At 45.7% G+C, this 20,709-nt stretch overlaps 1 protein-coding gene across 3 annotated transcripts in view; it reads right to left on the bottom strand.

The window, feature by feature from the left end:
- Positions 1-18,567, bottom strand: part of STON2 (stonin 2) — a 148,625-nt gene extending 130,058 nt beyond the window's left edge. For all 3 annotated transcript variants that reach the window (XM_060125625.1, XM_060125458.1, XM_060125546.1), the window contains exon 1: positions 18,421-18,567. The gene's annotated coding sequence lies outside the window, so the exon portion shown is untranslated. The remainder of the gene's footprint in view (positions 1-18,420) is intronic.
- Between the last annotated feature and the right edge of the window lie 2,142 nt (positions 18,568-20,709).

Below are 20,709 nucleotides of genomic sequence, written 5' to 3'. Positions count from 1 at the left end.
CCCTGTCTTAGAAGTTTTTCAGTCTTTACTGAGAACCTCAGAAACAGGAAGGAATATTGGTCTTTCTCCCCTATGTCCAAGAGGTCCTGAACTTGAAATAACCCAGGGGTTACTATGGAGGACCACCAAAGGTCACAGGAGTGGGATGCGGTCACCCAGGGGGGCTTCTTGCAAGAGGCTATATCTAGCCTGGGTCTTAGGAAAATGAACAGCACAAGCTCTGCAGTCAGGCAGGCCAGGTCCCCCCGTCGTTAACTGTAAACATGGGCATGTCTCAAACTCTCTAAACCTGAATTTCACCTAGTATTGATAGTTTCCGAGATTCCTGTAAGGATGAAAGAAGATGCTGCATGTCAGACTTTCAGCACAGTGAATACTATAAGTGCTCCATTAATGTTACGTAGCACCGTTATTATTTCCACTAATAAAGGGTGAGTAGGAGAAACAAGGCACGAACTTGCTGATTTCATTCCTGTGGTCCTGACATTCAGGAAGTGAAAGTGGAGGAAGGGGGAAATCTTAGAAATTTGGGGAAAAAAGGAAGTAGTGGTGTGAGTTTCAGCCTGAGACAGGAAACAGCCTGCTCAGCTGGATGTGGGCCACTCGTTGGCCTGGAAAGGTCTAGTGAAAGAAGGTACCATAGGCGGGACACCACGTTGGGCGGCTTTGGGACCTCATTTATGTGGTCACCTATGTGAGTGGTGTCTATGCAGTGTGAATCGCACAACCTGTGTAGCAGAAGGCAGCAACCTTCCCAGATGGGCGCTCGAAGGGTCCCTGAACAGAAGACTCCGCTGCGAGAGGCACCAGGCAGGGTGTTCCGCTGCTGGTGTGTCCAGATCAGCTGGGCTGTCTCAGTTCATGGTGGGGCAGCAGTATTACCTGCACTGCCACCAACCTCTTTGGACCTTATGCAAACCCTACTTAAAGGAGTCCAGCTGGGACAACAGAATGTGGGATTATTGCAATTTACAGCACAGCTACAGGAACACGGAACTTTCATTTTAGAAGCTCCGGCCAATGGTCCCTATACCAAGAATAACAAGGATTAGAGGAAATAGAGCTCTAGGCCATAGATCTCAAGCTCGATGGGTGGCTCTATAATAAAGTGAGCTCAATATGGATTTGTGTAGAAAAACACAGAGCTTTATTCCCCCCAGGTAGATGACAAAGAGGAAAACTATATCCCTATCCTTCTTTTGTGGAAATGAAACTTTCCTCCTGGGCTGAACTGCCAACTCCTCTTTAGTCTTTCTACTGCCGTGTTCAGCATCCCTACTGCCCAGAAGCCCTCCCCAGCACTCCATCCCCTCCCAAATAACACTCCCACAGCGCAGTGCTGCACAACTCTGGGTGGCGCCATTCACGCACGAAGCAATGGGGACCCTGCCCCTTATCTGAATGCTGCCCTACGGGTGTAAATTCCAGCAGCCCTGAAATAGCACACGCCCTCCCACCTCAACATCCACACTTTAGAAAAAGAAAGGAAATGTCGAATGTTCAGGAGGAAACCTCCACTGGGAAAGAAGATAAAAGTAACTGGCTATGGCCATAAGAATCCTTGGGCTTATTCTTCACTCACCAGTGAAGCAACAGTGATAGGAAATAATAATTAAGCCTGGGTAATCAGGAGAATGGCAGCTGAACTGAGGGCAGAGAAGGTCCCAGTAAATAGCCTAGGGAAATTAGGAGTGTGGAATTAATTGGGACTGGGGGTGGGAAATGAGGTAATTTAGGATACGTTGAGATTCAAGGATTGCGAAACCAGAAGGTAGGTGTAGAAGATGTAGATTTGGGGCCTAGAGAAAAATTAGGGGTAAAAAGTTAGATTTTAGAGTCATTTTAAAAATGAAGATATATGAAGCCAAGGGAGTGAATAGGTTATCAATGGAGGAAGTAAAAAGACAAAAAAGACGTCTGACTCTTGGATTGTGTGGTGAGAGGAAGTAAAGCGGGGGCGGGGGGTGCAGCGTGTCCGTCAGATGGTTAGAGAAAAAACAGAGGCCTCTAGGATCATGAAGACAAGAGAGAATTTTCAAGGTAAGTTTCTCTAGTGTTAAATGCTGTAAAGAGACATTTATGGGGCATGGATGGTCACTGTTGACCCTTAAGAAAGTTAACTGGAGTGGTGGCTCCTTGAGGGATGGTCCATGCCCTTTCTCACAGTACTGCCAAAGCTCCAGGCCGGCTACACAGAAGGAAAGCAACAAGCATTTGTGGAATAAAGTAAGGCAGCTAGACTGGAAGCCCGATTGCAAGGAGTTAGTAATATACCACGATCGGACTTCCCTGGTGGCGCAGTGGTTAAGAATCTACCTGCCAATGCAAGGGACATGGATTCATGCCCTGGCCCGGGAAGATCCCACATGCCGCGGAGCAACTAAGCCCATGCGCCACAACTACTGAGCCTGTGCTTTAGAGCCCACGAACCACAACCACCGAGCCCGAGTGCCACAACTACTGCAGCCCACGTGCCTACAACCTGTGCTCCACAACAAGAGAAGCCACCGCCATGAGAAGCCCGCGCACCACAACGAAGAGTAGCCCCAGCTCACCGCAACTAGAGAAAGCCCGCATGCAGCAACGAAGACCCAACACAGCCAAAAATAAATAAATAAATATTTTAAAATAATAATAATAATAATATACCATGATCACAGTTTAAACTTTTACGACTCTTAATAGAGCTTTTGTAAAAAGAAGGCAAAAAATATCAGCGTACACATTGTTAATCCCGATTACAAGCATCTATGGAGGAAGTACTTTTCTATTTACTTGGCACAAACTGAAACTTGCCTCGGGGAGGGGGAAGCTCTTTCCTGGGATCTTCCCTGGCATGAATTCTCTGAATGACCATAACAAAATTGCAAAACTTTTCCGCTTTAGTTTCCACAAATTTATTAATTGGGGATTGATATAAATTTATTGAAAATACCTGGAAGGTGAGAAACAGACTTAACTGGTCTCAGACTCTATGTGGTTCTCACATGTTCTCCAACAAAATATCTAGCAGGTAAACACTACTTCCATGGAAGCTTTTTACCAGGCCCTCCCACCTGTTTTAGCAAGATTAAAACTAGGACTGAGACTTACCAAGAAAACACCTCTTAAAAACCCAATAAAACCTAAGAACTACAAAATCTCACCTTAAATTTGTTTTCTATATAGAGATGAACACTCTCTTATTCTCAAGTTGTATTTTAAAAATAGATAGTAACTATAGCAAATATCTTTTGACTGCTTACTCTGTAAGACACTGTGCTGAGGGCCTTACATGCATAATCTTATCTAGGCTTTACACAGTTTATAACAGTGCTATTATTAATGTCTACTTTTCAGATAAGAAAACCAAGGCTTGGATCTTTCTCAAGGCCACACAAGTAGTAACTGGAGCTAGACTTTAAACCCAGAATATATCACAAATCCTCATAAGGATCAATTTTCATAGATGTATAATATTCCACGGCATCACTGACATTTAAAGATACATGTTTGTTTGTTTTTTTAATTAGAAAGATATCTTCAAATAAGAAATCATGGAACAGATGGCCAGCCTGCACAGGAATGAGGTCACAGGTTCCAAATGATGGATCTTGTTCTACTAATGAACCCATCTTCCCAGTTCCCCTAAATGAGGGGGTCCAATGCAGCATGGACAAGGAAGGATAAAGGGTACATGACTGCAGGCTCAGACTCCCAGCTAAGGCATGACAGATCCATACACTAGAGACCACCTGGCCTGTGGTGTTCCTTTCTCTTCTACCTTTATTGGCCCATTTTTCTAGAGAAATGGTGGTAGTTGGAATGTATGTTAGGCTGGATTCCTCAGAAAATAAGAGCCTGAGACCAAGCTTCTATGCCAGGGCTTTAGAGAAATCCCAGGGAAGCAAAAGTGAGGGAAGAAGAGAAATGAGGCGGCAAAAGCAAATGTACGACGGAGTGGGACTGGCTGTGACTTCACAAGAATCATAGCTTCGTGCTCGGTCACACGGGACGTCCCCAGAGAGGCTGTTAGGAACCGCAGCATCTCAAAAGCTTCCATCGGAGGAAATGGTGCTAGCAGAGGGAATGAATCTGCCAGCTCCTGCCTGTTTCTTGTTCCCCATTAGTCAAAGTTCACTCCATGGTGACCCAACTTCCCCACACGATTGGGATGTATCATCTGGTCCCTTTGGCAGCAGATGGGGAGGCCAGATCCCATACCCTGCAGGGTGGTTCTTCATTTGAGTCCAGAAGTGGTGGGAGGAACCCCAGCATGGCCTTGGATGGCAGGATGGTAGAGACCAGTAGAGCTGGGCACCACTGCATCTAAGAGACAGGTGGGGCTAAGAGAATCTGAGGTGGTACCTAAGCAGAAGCCAACACAGGAAGGTTAAACCTAGGCAGGAATCAATGCTGGTATGCAATCCCACATACACAGAACACAGAGAAGATGATCTATAGGTCTTTTTGAACTCTGGGCTATTTGTGCTCATTGAGTTTCTGCAGGTGTCATAGGACATCACCCATTAATTTCTTCACCCATTCAATAGCATTTATTCAGCAGCTCCTATTGCTAGGCATATTCTAGTGAAATCCTAGGGATAGAGAGAGGGCTAAGACCCAGACCCTGCCTGGCAGAGGGAGACAGGCAAACAAAAGATGATCACAATACAGTGTGATCAGAGCTACCCCAGGGGAACCCAGCAGTGCCATAAGCACACAGAGGAGTCGCACCTCGCCCAGTCTTGGGGTCAGCGAAGAATAACTGAGGGAAGATGATACCTGGGCAGAGGCTTGAAAGGTGAACAGAAAGTAGAGGCAGGGGGAAAGGACTTGCAGTAATGGCATCTATAAGAACAAAACAGGACAATACAATATGGTCAATTAGAGGGTGCCATTTTACTTAGCCCTGTTTAAATGGATTGTGTTAACATGCAAAGCCACTGTTCGTTACCAAAAAAGGGTGCACAACGGACATCCCTGGCTCTTACATTCATCCCCAGACCTCCCTCCTACCTAACCCCCCGCCGAACATCACCCATCACTGACCCCAGCTCCCAAAGTATGCATCAGGGATGGGTTAGGATCTGGAGATAAGGCATGGTATGAGGGGAGATGGGGCTGAGAAATGAGGTTCAAGTTCAGAGATTCAGGGTTAGTGTTAGAAAAGGGGTGAGAGGTGGGGAGGGGGTGATGCAGAGCTGAAGTGATGGTATCTGTTTTGTACATGACTTAGAACCTTGAAGTGTATGATTTTTAATAAGTCCCCCACTCCAAACAGCTGTAATAAAGTGTAATGTGTTCATACAAAGTCTCGGAGATGAATAAAAACTTGATGTGTTTTCTGAACTACAGATAATTCAGTTTGACTGAAGTAATGAGTCAGATGGAGAGTAGTAAGAGAAGAGGCTGGCAAGAGTGGGAGTCAGGTCAGACAGAGCCTTGCAGGCCATGCCAAGAAGGCTGGGTTTTGCCATAAAGGCAATGGAGATCAATTAAACAATTTTAAATGAGGAAATAACATGACTCAGTTGTATTTTACAAAGATCATTCTGGAAGCAATGAGGAAGGTGGACTGGAGGGTGGGAAGACCAGCTAGTAATTATAGTGATCAGGCATTGCAAGCTGAGGGATAAAAAGGGGGGATGTTTTTTATGAGCCATTTAAGATGTAAGATCATCAAGACATGGGGAGAAAGTCTATTTGGGGCTCATTTAGATTGAGGGAGTAGTGGTGGGTGGATAAAAAGGATCCTGGAAAACTGGATAGATTTTTGTGCTATTCACCAAGATGAGGACTTTAGGGGGAAGAATACTTGAGGGGTGGTAGGGATATGATGAGTTCAATTTTAGACCTGATGAGTTTGATGGGCGTACGGGACAACCACATTGAGATGTCTATGGGTCCTGTTCAATAGACAGGTTGAGAGCTCAGAAGAATTGAGATGAGCGTTCATCACACAGACTGACAGGTCACCCAGAGAGAATGTATAATATGAGGAGAAGCAAGAACCAAGGGTGGGAAGATCAACATTTACATGCTGGACTCAGGATAAACAGCCCGGCAGGAGTTCACTATAGATGCCTTCTCCTGTCACATGTGGAGGCCAGGGCCAAAGTCAACCTCCCAATTGCAGGGAAACTCAACCCGGTTCGCTTAGAATCAAGAGGAAGACCAGGTAAAAGAGACATTAGTGTTCACTTCAGCTAGTGAACTCTTCAGGTAATACAGAGTTCAGGGAGCTCTGTAGGCTCCAGGATAAGACACAGAGAGGGAGAAGAACAGGAAGCATTCGACAGAAGCACAGGAGTCGTACATTTCTGGATTTCCAGCTTTCCAGCACTGGAGGAAGTAAAACCTTCCTCATCTTTCTGCAGCAGGGGCTTCACCTAAGATGTTTTACACACTGGTACTTCCACTACATATGCAATTCATCCATCAGGAAGGGGTCTCTAGTTAGGGCCAAGGCCAGGATACACTCTGGGCCTCCCCCTAGAACTTCTTAACCATTGTTGTTTTTTTTTTTTTTGAAGTATGACTCTCTGGATTTATTTGAGATATAAATTAAGTCTTCATCTCTGGGTAAAAAACACATACATGCAACATTCTGTATAATTTCAGGACATCTTTCCTAAGGTCCCTCCATGAATGCCCTAGGGATCTCCATACTCCCTGCTAAAAGCTCCACCCTAGAACAATTTATCTAGCTCATGTCACTTTCAGACCTTTCCAAACTAAGCAAAATCATTCCAGAGGAGCACAGCAGAAGGAAGCCAGGCACTGTGGCTTCTACTGACCCTGAACTGATAATTCCTTATTTCCATTTTCAGTAATGCAGAGGATATCTCCTTCCCTTTTCTAAGAATCCCTCCCCTCCCTCTTGCCCCAGCAAAACAGACACACAGGCATAAAACCAAAACAGCCCAGCCAAACACTAAAAACTCAGGCTACCGCAGTGGGCCTCACAGGCTGCAGCTACAGCCGGGCCCTGGGCTGATTGCAACGTTATTCCTGTGAAGCAGGCCCCTCACAAACAAGAGACCTCCCAGTTCACACTGCTGACGAAGGCAGGGGTACGTGAGCGTCTCCAATGGCCAGAGACAGCGGCAAGGAACAGTGCACACAGGGTGGGTCTCACACAGTGTGAAAGTTGAAGAAGTATCTGTTCACTGAGGGCTGGCCCTGCTTTTGTAGAGCAGGTCTTGGGTTTTGATGGGTGACATTCACTGTTGACACCTGGCACATTTTACAGATTGTAAATAGAGAGAGCAGATATGTTAAGTATTATGACTTCTAGACAAAATAATCCTCACATTATAAAACGTGAGCACCTTAGCACCTTGAAATGGTGACAACACACCCATCTCCACACTCCTAGTGTATTTCCTTCTTTTAAATTTATTTTTCTAATTTTTATTTATCTACCTACCTACTTATTTATTTATTATAAAAGGAATACAATCTCACTAAATAAAATTCGGAAAATACAGAAAACCAGTATAACCACTGGTGTACTTCTGAAATGATATGATTTCTAAAAATTCCCTTTGCATGTACCTTTTCAGCTTCCCAGGGACACTTCTATTGTTTAAGGGTAAAGAGTTCCTTTGGGTTGTGGGGGGGGGGGGGCGGGGGGGGCGGGCAGGGAGAGGCTGTCACCACAGACAAATGGGACAGAATCCTTTGACCTTGTGACTGCCTGGGCTCTCACCTCATGGCTAAGAATTATTTATTCTATTGTTTTTTCCAAGTTGACGGAAATTTCCCACAGTTTATGCCTATTCTCCTTACTTCCTCAACCTGAAAGACCAGAGAGAAAAATGTAATCACTGCAAACTCTTGCCTATTAATTCTTCTGCTTTGGTTATTTCTAATGTTTTCTTTCAGTCCTCACACCACCCACCTCCGTCTGGAGAAGGTTTCTCAAAAATTCTAGCAGAGATTTAGACAACAACCACAACGTTACATATATTTGGTCCCGTCACCACTAATAGTAGTATTTCTTTTGGTAGACGTCTCGCTGACAGTAACTCTTGCAAAACAGAAAAGCCACAAATTCGTTGCATATAAACCACATATGCAAACACGGCAGACATTCTAATTAGAGAATTGAGAGACAAGACTTCAGAATTTCATTCGCCATATCTCTTGGTTCTTACTGAGCTTTGAGAGTGAGACGTTTTAAAAAAATTCAGAATTGTATTATTTGCTGAGTGAAAACCCAGTGTCTTAGATGCATTTTCCAACCAAGTGTAAAACTCGAATTTAAAACAGTCGGGAGGATCAGTTCATTTATTGGAAAAGAGTGAGAACTTTCTTACCCGGCTCATAGTGGTAAAGAGCACGTATGAGGTTAGCATATATAATACTGAAACACTGACACTGCCAGGGATATCCATTTTTTTCCGTGTTTCTGTTTTCAGGTCTCTGAAGGCTTGTGCGTCTGTGATTCACATACCAGTTGCCACATCTACAGGCCAGATCTGATCTTTGGATGCAGTGTTTCAATTACAGAGGAAGTATAAGTGGCTGACATGTAAAATTTATTGCAGTACCCCCTTGACCTCACTCTTTTATTTTTAATAAAAAGAAGGAAGGAAAATAGCAGCAGTGTGGGTTAAATTAAAATGTGGTTTCCACCTCAGGCAAAATTCAAAGGGCTTTAAAAATTCCTCACTTCTCACACATTGGCACGAACAGGGAGAATTTCACAGTGATAAAGCGATTAACAGCTTCATAGCATTAATACAGCTGCACTTACTGAGCCCTCAAATCTCTGAGATGGGCATTTTTACTACCAGTTCCCATCTCAAGATAAGGAAACAGAGTGTCAGAGGGTAAGTAGCTTGCCCAAGGGCACAAAGCTAGGATGAGGTCAACTGGTATCTGATCAGAGTCTACTGACTCTGAAGTCCAAGCATTAACAGAACTCAGATGATAAACTAGCCAAAGAAAACACCAGCATTAAGTAGGTCCACCCTTCATTTCACACTTGCAAATCGAAGGAAAGAACAAACTAGAAAACTGGAAACAGCCTGACTCTTCCACTGGAGCTGGAATACCCCCTGGTTCAGCCCTCGGACTCTTCTTTGTCTGCTTCCATTCCTTCACGATGGCTTTGGATGCCATCTCTAGCTAGATGGAATAAACCACCACATAGAGGTTTCCAGCCCTGACTTCTCCCCTGACACCACTGATGCCCACAGAGCACCTTTACTTCAATGTCCAACAGGCCTCTCAAACTTAACATATCCAAAATTGAACTACTCTCTGTCTCCCAAAACCACTCCAGCAGAAGCCTTCCCCACCCAGGAGGATGGCAGCTCTATCTCTCCAATAGCTCTGGGGAAAAAAAAAAAATCAAGTCATCCTGAACTTCCCTCTTCCTCTTACACTGTTTCTCTCATGTTCATTTCACAAAAAGGCAGTTTACAAACCTATTTCTCATATGATTCTTTAAAATGGCAAACTCCACTAGTACAATTAATAATTATTTCATTTGCATGTAACTCATCATGAGTACCTTTACTAAAGCAGTCAGGTGAGCTTTATCCATCGTAGACAATGGAGCTTTATCCACTGTCTACCTACAAACAATGATGTTCACCTACTACTTCGTTTTTTATGTGTTATTTGATAAACACGTATGTAACACCTCCTATCTGCCAGCCGTTGATCTCAAAGTGCTTTACAACTCACTTAACTAACTCATGCACTCCTCAAAAGAACCCTATAAAGTAGGTACTATTATTATCCCATTTATTTAGATAAAGAAACGGAGGCACACAGAAGTTAAATAATGCCCAAGACCACACAATTCAAACCTGGACAGTCTGGCTCCAGAGTCCGCATAAATGAACCTACCGTGTTATCTGGCTTTCTTATGGCCAGGACCTACCTCTGCCAAGTGCCCAGCCAGGACTGGCTGTACGTTCTCTGTCCTCTTCGCAGGAGAGAAGCAACCAAATGACAGGGATCAGAGCCCCTAGTCCCATGAGCACAGTGCTGTGCGTGATGGATGGTGCAGCTAGAGGAGCTGCTGCAGACACACCCGCCCACTATGCCAATCAGGCTGATGTGAGTGACAGAGACACGCAGAATTTACGCTAACAGATCCCCACTCCCCAACTCACCCCCTTTCTGGATGATACTTTAGAACAAAAAATTTAAGGAGGACGAGATAGGGAAAAGAAGAGAAGGAAGTGTGCTTCAACAGCCCTGCTGATAGTGTGAACTGAGGGAGCAAAAACAAGGGCCGTTTCCTCCCACAGGGATCTCCGTGGGTGTGGTCAGAGTGCACAGACAGCCCCTGTTAACTCTTCCCAGCACTTTTCCTTTTGTTTCCAGATACAGTACAATAGTGACTAAGGGCACAGTTTCTAGAGCTAAGTGATTAAAAGAGGGTGCAAAGTCCAGGTCCACTACAACCTTTGACAAACTACTCAACTCCAGCCTCTGCTTGTCTCGTCTGTGAACTGAGATCCCACTCTTCCCAACCGTACAGAGCTGAGACAGAAATGAAGTGAGATAATACGGAGTGAACTGCTAGCAAAGGACCTGGAATTAGTAAAACTCAATGAATAATAGCTATTGATAGTGATTTTGATAATTTTGATTAAAAAAGTTTTTCACACCTTTCAACTGCTCAGAGTCTGAAGTGGAGGGAGATGGAGGGGCAAGGAGTAATGTCAAAACAAATACTTTATGTTTGGGACTTCCCTGTTGGCGCAGTGGTTAAGAATCCACCTGCCAATGCAGGAGACACAGGTTCAAGCCCTGGTCCGGGAAGATCCCACATGCCATGGAGCAACTAAGCCCGTGCACCACAACTACTGAGCCTGAGCTCTAGAGCTCGTGAGCCACAACTACAGAACCTGCGTGCCACAGCTACTGAAGCCCGCGCACCTAGAGCCCGTGCTCCACAACAAAAGAAGCCACCACAATGAGAAGCCTGTGCACCACAACGAAGAGTAGCCCCCACATGACACAACTCGAGAAAGCCCGTGCGCAGCAACGAAGACACAACGCAACCAAAAATAAATTACTTAACTTCTTAAAAAAATTCTTTATGTTTGGCAAAGATACAAGTCAAACTGTATTTCTGACAGCTCTGGGTTCACGAAACAGACAACATTTAAACAATGTATAACTGAATAAGCTATGGATCACCCCAGGCTTAATCACTTAACCACGGTATTATAATTTCCCTCTTTTAAAAACTTACGTCAGGAAAGACAGACAAACATATTCAGTTTCTAAAGCAAACAGAAATAAAATCTGTTTTCATTTAAAGCATCTCACTTTTTTTTTTTTTAAAGCAATTAGCTAACTTCAAAAGGCAGCCAATGGAGTGATTCTATCCTGCTGGTAAGGGTCTGGTGTCTCACTTCAAAGTTCAAGCAGATTGAAAGCCACTGATAGTCCTGCTATACTGGTTGGCATTTGGCATGAAAAGTGCTGAGATTGCTGTTTCATTCAGATGGGAGTGTTTGCACAGACCCACAGCACTGAAATGGTACTTTCTTACAGTGAGAGCCAGGATTAAGCCTGAAAGAGAAGGGTGTAATTATCTCATCCCCAGATTAAAATTAACGAGGACCTCTTGGGGTTACAGTTGAGGGCCTCCATGGGCTACAATAATAGATGGAGAAAATCTTAACTAAATGTCAAGGACCCAAGTTCTTAGAGCCACCATCCCTATGGAGATCTGCAAAGCAAATGACGCTGGGAACCACCAAATGTCAGGGAGGTGGGATCCAGGGCTGTGGACGTGCCAGGGTATTCTTGCATGACTTTAAACAAGTCACTTGACTTTCCCAAGTCATTTTGCAAGTGGAGAGAGACCAACCACCTGCCAGTTTGACAGAGTTTATGATAGGATTAGATTGTATTGATAAAGTGGTGCGTCATCCTTAGCTCCAAAGCGCTTTCCTAATAATAAAATGAAATGTTAAGAAGGTCAAATGAGAGTCCAGTGTTACTCATCTTCTAATGAATCAATGAATGGCTTAATTTGTCAGGAGCTGTAAGCCGTCAGAATATTCGTTTTTGTTTTTGTTTTTCTTTTGCGGTACGCAGGCCTCTCACTGTTGTGGCGCGGGCCTCTCATTACTGTGGCCTCTCCTGTTGCGGAGCACAGGCTCCGGACGTGCAGTCTCAGCGGCCACGGCTCACGGGCCCAGCCGCTCCGCAGCATGTGGGATCTTCCCGGACCGGGGCACGAACCCGTGTCCCCTGCATCGGCAGGTGGACTCTCAACCACTGCACCACCAGGGAAGCCCCCGTCAGAATATTTGGATTAGATGGTCCGAGGGCGCTCAAGAAAGGAAGACCTCAAGAAGCTCAGGCTTCCCTTCTCCTCTCTTACTTGACCCCTTCACTCCAGATACAGAAGTCGAATCACAGTCCTAAACAAGCCTGTGCTGACCAGCAGAGCCACAGATCACTTAGGTCCATTCCCTAAACCCCAATGCTCCACCCAAATGCTACTTCTACCTCCGATCCAGTGCGACTGCTCCTCCATGAGCCTTCCCGTCCAGGACAACCTCAGAAAGATCCCATCTCTGGATTCACAGCATGCATTACCCCTTTTATTATATGCCTACTCTTGGCCTCACTGTTATGTACCTATTATTAATTTTGCGTAAATATTATGCCTTTTCTCTCTCAGATTAGAGGCCGTGTCAGAGGACTAAGTACTACACTTTTCTGAATTCCTCATGATGTCTTCCTCGGAGCCTTGCACCTAGAAGATGCTCAATGCCATTCACATGAAGCCACCTTCCAAAGATTTTACTGGGCCATTAGCAATCTGCCAAGTAGCTTCACACTCCTCATTGTGACTAAATATTGTGAAGAACATCGACCATCTGTTACCTGTTGGTGAGGCCACCTCAGTGCACACAAGTCTGCGTTGGTGCAGGGCCGGCTGAAGTGACAGAGGTGTACACAATGGACAAAAGATTCATGGGACTTAGAGTTTTCAATCCTGCCCTTCTTTTATCTGTCTATAGAATTTTGGTTGTTTCTATCTACGTTATTATATTTCAGAAAGACAACAATAGCACTGGAAATCTACCATCAGAAATTGCTAGACATTGAATATATATATGGTATACATTATAGCATTTATTCAAATAAACATAGAGTATACTAGTTATCTAGTTATTTAATATGTATGTGACTTAAACATCAAATTTCTGGATAAATGCTAAGCAACAGTGAATAGTAACACTTTCTAATGACTATGATCAGTGTTTTAAGTCCCTCCTGGCTAGTTTAAGTGTCCCTTTCCTCACTGGCTCTCACTCATGTCTAGGGTTTTGTTTGCTACATCTTTTGAAACTTTAGACCAAGTTTCCTGGAGACCTGAGATTGAGGGAACTGCAGGAGTTCACCGTACAGTTGACCAAGAGAAGGTAGCACTAAGGCCAACCCTGCAGGAAGAGGGGAAACAGCTGGCCTTCCAAAATTACCTGGACAGGGAAACAGACAGATCTGACCAACAGAGTTGGCCTCAGGCCTGCTGGACAGAGGTTATGGTTCCAAGCTTTCACATCCTCCCTCTGGAGGTACCCAGAATCCTGGGGAATTCTCCCGTCTCCAAGAGCACACCGTTAAGGTGTCATTTGTCTGTCAAATCTCTATTAGGGGGCTTCTCTGGTGGTACAGTGGTTAAGAATCTGCCTGCCAATGCAAGGGACACAGGTTCGAGCCCTGGTGCGGGAAGATCCCACATGCTGCGGAGCAACCAAGTCCATGCACCACAACTACTGAGCCTGCACTCTAGAGCCCACGAGCCACAACTACTGAGCCCACGTGCTACAACTACTGAAGCCCGCGAGCCTAGAGCCCACGCTCCGCAACAGGAGAAGCCACCGCAATGAGAAGCCCGCGCACCTCAACGAAGAGTAGCCCCTGCTCACCGCAACTAGAGAAAGCCCGCAGGCAGCAATGAAGATCCAATGCAGCCAAAAACTAAATAAATAAAATAAATAAATTTATTTTAAAAAAATCTCTATTAGGAAAAGTATCTTTTCAAATCTCACTCACTTCGCATTATAGCTTAGGCCCACCATGACATTTCTTACTTTATACAAATTTAATAGGCATAGAATTTCCAGTATATTCAACACCCCAATGGACCATTTTACACTCATGCCACCTTGAAACAAATACTGTAACCCGCTAGCTAGCACTCAAAATGTTGACCCTGAAAGTATTTCATTCATTCACATGGTGTCGGTTGGGCAGGCATATCACTGATTATCTAGACCCCAGTAGAGTTCAAACTTTTGTCACATCCAAGATTGAGAAAAATACAGCAAAAAGAAAACAAACCCTCACGATGCTTTATTTCTTCTGTCACGTTGTACACGCCAACATATTTTCTCCTTAACGTCTGATCTTGGAAGGCTCTCTCATTACAGGAATGCTCTCTCATTACAGGAGCAGTGAGTCACAGCTAAGGGAACTGTCACAACTTGCGCCAGCCATTAGTATAAGCCAAACCATGGATGACTTTGGGTTCTCAGGGGGTTATTTATCTAGGGGGGTTGATCACAATTTGCATGATCATACGGTACAGATGTTTATTCGTGAACGTGACCTCAAGAGAGCAATTTCTTGGTCTGACTACTTTAAAATTCAGCCAAATGTCCACCCAGTGGGCCAACCCAGCTCCAAAAGATATCAGAACTGGGATGACAAGCAGTGAGATGGATCAGGGTGGGAAATACACTGGCCGACTTGAGTGCAAGGTCTGGAACCAGGCAATGTGCTCGCTGACAGGGAGTCAGGGCAGAATCACAAGGGAGGGGATAAAGCAGCACTTGCACACTTCTTACCTCTCAGAATCTGAGCTTTTTTCATTTCCTCACTGTGAGAATTGCATCTGCAATTCAATATACACCTAGAGACTCAGTCACTCTTACAGACCCCACTGTTTGTGGCCAGAGTCAGCCTTCAGCAAAACTGCCACAGGGATTATGCTGGGACCTTCCAGATTTTTTTCCTCCTTCCATTCTATTCCGGCCTTTCCCTCAACTATGTCTTAATTTCTCCCTTTAATTCAGTGGTTTTCAAAGTGTGGTCTCTGGACCAGCAGCAGCAATATCACCTGAGCACCCCCTCAGAAATGCTTGTTCCCAGGCCTACTGGTTCAGAGATTCTGGGGGTGGGGCCCAGAAATCTGTGTTTTTTCAAGCCCTTTAGGTGATTCTAATGCACCCTAAACTTTGAGAACAGCTGCTTTAGGTGACAATTATAAAATAAGGACTTTAAGATGAGAGAGACATCCATTTTAGGAGAAAACTTGTTAAGAAGACAAGCCACCCAAGTGCCAAATGAGCCACTTCTAGGAGTGGACTCAAGTCATGTGACAGATAGTGAGAGATCTGAGGCTGCTGTGTTAGTCCGAGCCCTCATCATCTCTTACCTGTAAGTCTCACCTATTTCATTCTTCCCACTTTGCTACGAGAGATGTGTGCTCAGCCTGAACATTTGATCATACCAAACCCCAACTTAAAATCCTTCAGCATAACACAACATTGTAAATCAACTATACTTCAATTAAACAATTAAAAAAAAAAGAAAAACCTTCAGCGGCTGTTCCCTGCCCACAGGATAAAGTCCCAAAACCCTGGCACACAGCCCAGGGCCCTGCAACATCTGCCTCTAGGACACCTTCCTGGCCTTGTTTCCTTCTGCACTTTCCCTCCTAATCAGCTCTGCCTCACGGGTTTGCAGGAGGCTTACGAGTCCCCATACCACTGACATCAGTTTTGGCCATGTGACCTACCTTGGCCAACAGCATGAGAACTACTACTTCTAAGCAGACATTAAGTACTATAATAGTTCTGTTCTGTCATGTTCTCTTTTTCTCCCTTTCCCATAAACAAGATTAGTATTGTCCCAGAAACAGGCTGTTTCTTAAGCCTTAATAGACCCCCAGATAAAGACAGATGAGAAGTAGAACCGAGAGTGACCTACCCTGGACACACAGCATATGTGAGAAATAAACTTTGGTGGTTGTAAGCCACTGAGATTTGGGGGATATTTGTTTATTTTGCCTAAAATGACTATTATAGCACTTCTGATATCCCATATCCTCTCTATCTGGACTTTTCCCCTCTGCCCTACCCTTCCTTCTAATCCCACCTCAACTCTGTTTGCACAAGAGAACTGCTCATTAGTCTACACTCAGCTCAAGTGTATCCCCTCAGTAAAGTCTTTTTTTTTTTTTTTTTTCTTTCCCAGGTACAGCTGATCATTCTCACCTTGCGGACCTCCTCTGCATGCTACAGATCTATAACTACATGCCCGGAACGGTGCTAGGAGCTTTCTATTCATTAGCACCATCCTTAGAACTCGTCCAAAAAAAATGTTTTTTTGAGTCCTCATTTTACAACGTGAGAGACTTTGGCTCAGATAAACAAAGCAACTTGTCCAAGTTTCCCAGCCATCAGCCACAGAGACAGAGTTCTCACCAGGGGTGGGTCTGACTCTGAACTCAGCAATCTTTCCCCTGCCCCACGCGTCTCTCTCCCTCCTCCAGCACGAAGCTTTCAAATCCTCCCACTCAGGTGAAGAGAGTAGGTCCCCTCATCAACACCTGAAAAGGCTGCTGAATTAATCTGACACTTGAAAGATCTGCATCTGGAAGTGGGCTTCTTACCCTCTGAGAAGATAATCACTATCTCTAAGTGGATGTATTTATTCTAAGCCTCCTGGCAAATGCGCTGGAGACCCTAGGAGAACTGGGGCCCTTTGTCTGTGCCCTTTCCCCACGTCCCAGGTTATGCGGGTAATGTGGTGGAAAAGACAGGTTCCCACTAACATCACCCTAGAGAATTTTTAGTAAGGTCCTTTTGGGTTTGTTAGAGGGTAGGAAGCAAGTAAGTAGCAGAGGGCTCAGAAATCCAGCAAGTCTGATACACATTGATACTTTAGCTTTTAAAAAGACAAATTCATGGAGTGAAACGTTTATCTGACTTTTCAAATTAAACAAGGAAAGTGACACAGTGGCAAAGAACTGAACCAGACCACCTAGGTAGAAAACGGGGGAAAAAAATCGCCTAAGGTGGGAAGTGCAACTTTGGGTTTCTATGAGCTGCTGGCATTCTGTTGTGTGGTTGGGCTGTTTGTTCTTCTTTTCTTCTCTCTCTCTCCTTTTAAACTTTACTTGTTTAAGGGAGGAGTAGGAAGTATAAGAACCTTCACAGTTTCCCCCCAAATCAGCGATATTAATGAAAGATTGAACAAAGTACCATGATATTCTTTTCACAGAACATTCATACCATTTTTTTCAAATGTTACAAAGTTTTCTGATACTAATTGGAATCCATTTATCTCTCTCACCATTCCAATGAAGGTTTTTGGTTTTTTTTTAATCCCAGGACCTTTAAATGATACCATCCTTAACATTATTAACAGTATTTTTCCCTTTCAAGTGTAAAAAGCTGTTCGGAGCTCCAAATAGTCACTGGGCCGGTTTGGACACGTCTGATTTACTCTTTAAAAGACCATCCACTCCGTGTAATAAATCCTAAGAGCCAGCGTTTATTGAGTACTTAGCGCTGTCCTGAGTGTTTTTCAGCATTGGCTCATTTACTCCTCAAAACAACTCTATCAGGCAGGTAAAAGCATTGTCGTGCTTTACAGATTAGAAGAGTGAGGCACACAGAGCACGAAGGACCTGCCTAAGAGAAAAAGAGACAGGCAGAAGCCACCAGCTGCACAAGAGCACAGTTAATGATTCACTCACAGCCCTCGGGCAGCTCCTTTTAGTAGAGGCTGCAACACACGGACACACACACACACACCACATCAACTCTCTTCATCTCAGTGAGAGGCGGGTGTCCTGCAAATTGCTTGGCAACGCGAGGAGGAAACTCCATCCAAAGCCCGGGTCCGCCGGGTCCAGGCCGCCTCTGGGCGCTGTCCAGCGGGCAGCGCGCCTGAGAGGCCAGGCTGGGGTCCTGTCTCCGGACAGCCCGAAGGTGGGGCAGAATGCCAAACCGGGATTTCTGGCGCAGGGGGACGGGGGGGGTGTTGGGGGAGAAAAGCACCGTCCGCAAGTACACCTGTTGTCGCCTCCCTTACTCAAGCCAATGAAGACGTCGCGGGGACTCAGATCTCGGGGAAGACGCCCACTGGCAAACAGCGTCTGTGTATGAGTGTGGGTGTCGCAGGTGTCTTGTCCACCCCCGCCCGCCTTAGGCCGACTCACCTCACTCCCTCTCACCCCTGGACGGCTGCGGCTGGTGGAAACGCGTCTCCCGGGGTCTCCGGCCGAGGTAGGCGTCAGGGCGCTAGGGGCTCGGGCAGCGCCAGCGGCGCTAGGACCTAGCGGCCAAGTCGCCCCCCGCCCGCTCCACCTGCGGGGCCCCTCTCCCCGGGCACGCTCACCCTCCCCGTGCGGGGCGCGGGCTCGGTTACCTGTGACGCCGCCCGCAGTGTCCAGAGAATCGGCTGGAAGGTCGCCTCGGCAAAGGGGGCTGGGCTGGCCCGGGGCTCCCAGTCCGCAGTGAGGCTCTCGCCGCCCTCCCTCCCAGCCAGCCCCGCCGCCCGCTCCACAGTCTGAGCTCGCTCTGCGCCCGCCAGCTCCCGGCGCCGCTCCCGCCGCTCCTGATTGGCCGCAGCTCGCGCCCGAGCTGCGCCCTGATTGGGCAGCCGGGAGCCGGGGCGGTGGGGCGGGCCGGGCGCCGACCGGACCTGCTCCCGGCGACCCTCGCACAGCAGCCTCGCATCTCCGCTGCACCCAGATGCCCCAATCCAGACGCTGAAACCGGGATCCTTCCCCTCCGCGCGAGTGGAGTCCAGGCACGGGGCGGAGCAGAAAGCGTTGTTGCAAAGTAGCAGGGGGATGGCAGGGAGTGGAGATCGCCTAGGAGTCTCTCCCACACCGCGTGTCAAGGCAGGACGGTAGAGATCATTGCTTCTCCGGTGTCGCTCCTACATTTGACTTCACGTTCATTTAATACTTTTACTATAAAAAGGGCGTAGGACGCAGGGCAGTAGCTTATAAACAGTGGGTGCCAAATTGTGTTCGTGGACCCAAATCGTACTTGACAAGCAATCTTTTGTGGTGCAACCAGAGCTTGCAAAGAGTAAGTGACTTGTCCGAGGTCCTAATCACGTTAACAAGTTATGAAGGACGAGAAGGACGACTAGATCTTCCTTTACAAGGAATTTATACCTAGCTAGGGAGATGAGCCTGAATAATAACAATAACAACAACAACATCAACCCTAACGTTTCCGTGACGCATATTATTTGCCAGTCACTTTTCCAAGTATTTTACATATATTAATTCAGAAATGCAGGAAACATCTGTCATAAGGATGTCCACATGTCCCGTGTGGACAAGTGACATCAGCTCTGAGTATGGAGAGATTTTCATCTGGAAGACACACTCAGTAACTCCACACTGCGATGGAGAGGCACAAGTTAGAATGGAGAGGGATTGTTGGGAATAAAATTATTTCCATCTTCATTTCTTCTTGCATTTCATAGTCTTTAGTCCTCCCAACATTTTCTCCCACCTGCAATGAACCTTTCTAAAGACTAAAAACAACTACTGTAAATCAGGGTGCTCCCAGAACTTTGTTCTACCGCTCAGAAAAGGACGCCCCCGCAAAATACCCAGATAGACAATGAGTAGAAATAAATAGCAGTTTCTATTTCAGGAACTTTTACTTTGGTTGCAGTAATGTCTTCCTGACAGCAAGTATGTAACCATTTTCCTGCAGGTATTTCCCCCAGTTCTAGCTTCCTATGTTGACAGAACCCTTGAGTGAGAAATTTAGTTTGATAAAGAAGATAAAAGACCCTAGTGAAAACCAGCTTGACCCATTCTAAACAGCCTGATTTTTGCCCTCGCGTGAGCTGAAAGACATTTACTTTGAGGAGCCCAAGACTCCTGGAGGAAATTAGCTCCGTTTTCTCCAGTTTATATCAATGGACAATCAATTCACTTTATATTGAAAAGATGTACTGGGCATAGGTGAAGCCTAAGCCTCACCTGGTAAAAACCTGAGGGCACACAGACCGTACGAGGAAGTTTCTTTCACCAGCATCCCTCCCCAAGCATCAGTTCCTCACTTTCCATGGCTGTGGCTTTTGCCAAAGCAGAAATTCCATTTGGATTGGTCATACTGTCACTCCAAAGAAAGGCTACTTCAGGCAAAGAACTAGGCTGACCCAAGATGATTTCTTAAATGGATCAACCCTGGTATCATCACACTAAACTCAGCCCTCTGGAAGGATAAGTGGAAGAAGAATCTGGATTCCATCACATTCACTCTGGAATCTTCCTGTGGGCAGAAACCCTTTATGTATCCATCTATGCCCTGTGTCATCTAGCAGAATGCTTTGCTTAGTTCTAATTCCTGTGTGGCATTTCTCCCCTGGCGACTTCTACTTAGCACTAGAGACTCAACTAATGTAGCTCTTCCTCCATGAGGCCTTCGCTAACTCTCCCAGGCAAAGGTAGTCATCCCCCTACCTGTGTTATATCCTCACTACAGCATTCTAGTTCCCATGGCTGTCAGGCAATGGGAAGTAATAGGTATTCAATAAACATGAACCGATTGACTAAAATCGCTGACAGGTTAATAGGGTAGTATTAAGGAGACTGGGGCCACATCCCTATCCTGGTCAACAGGGCATCCTGCAGTTCCAAACTGAATGGATATTTAGTGTGGGTCAAAGTGATCACCCATCCAA

The sequence above is a fragment of the Lagenorhynchus albirostris genome, chromosome 1, assembly GCF_949774975.1.
Source record: "Lagenorhynchus albirostris chromosome 1, mLagAlb1.1, whole genome shotgun sequence".
In the NCBI taxonomy this organism is placed as follows: domain Eukaryota; kingdom Metazoa; phylum Chordata; class Mammalia; order Artiodactyla; family Delphinidae; genus Lagenorhynchus; species Lagenorhynchus albirostris.
Note: the sequence above shows the minus strand (reverse complement) of the source record. Positions and strands in the feature narration are given on the sequence as shown.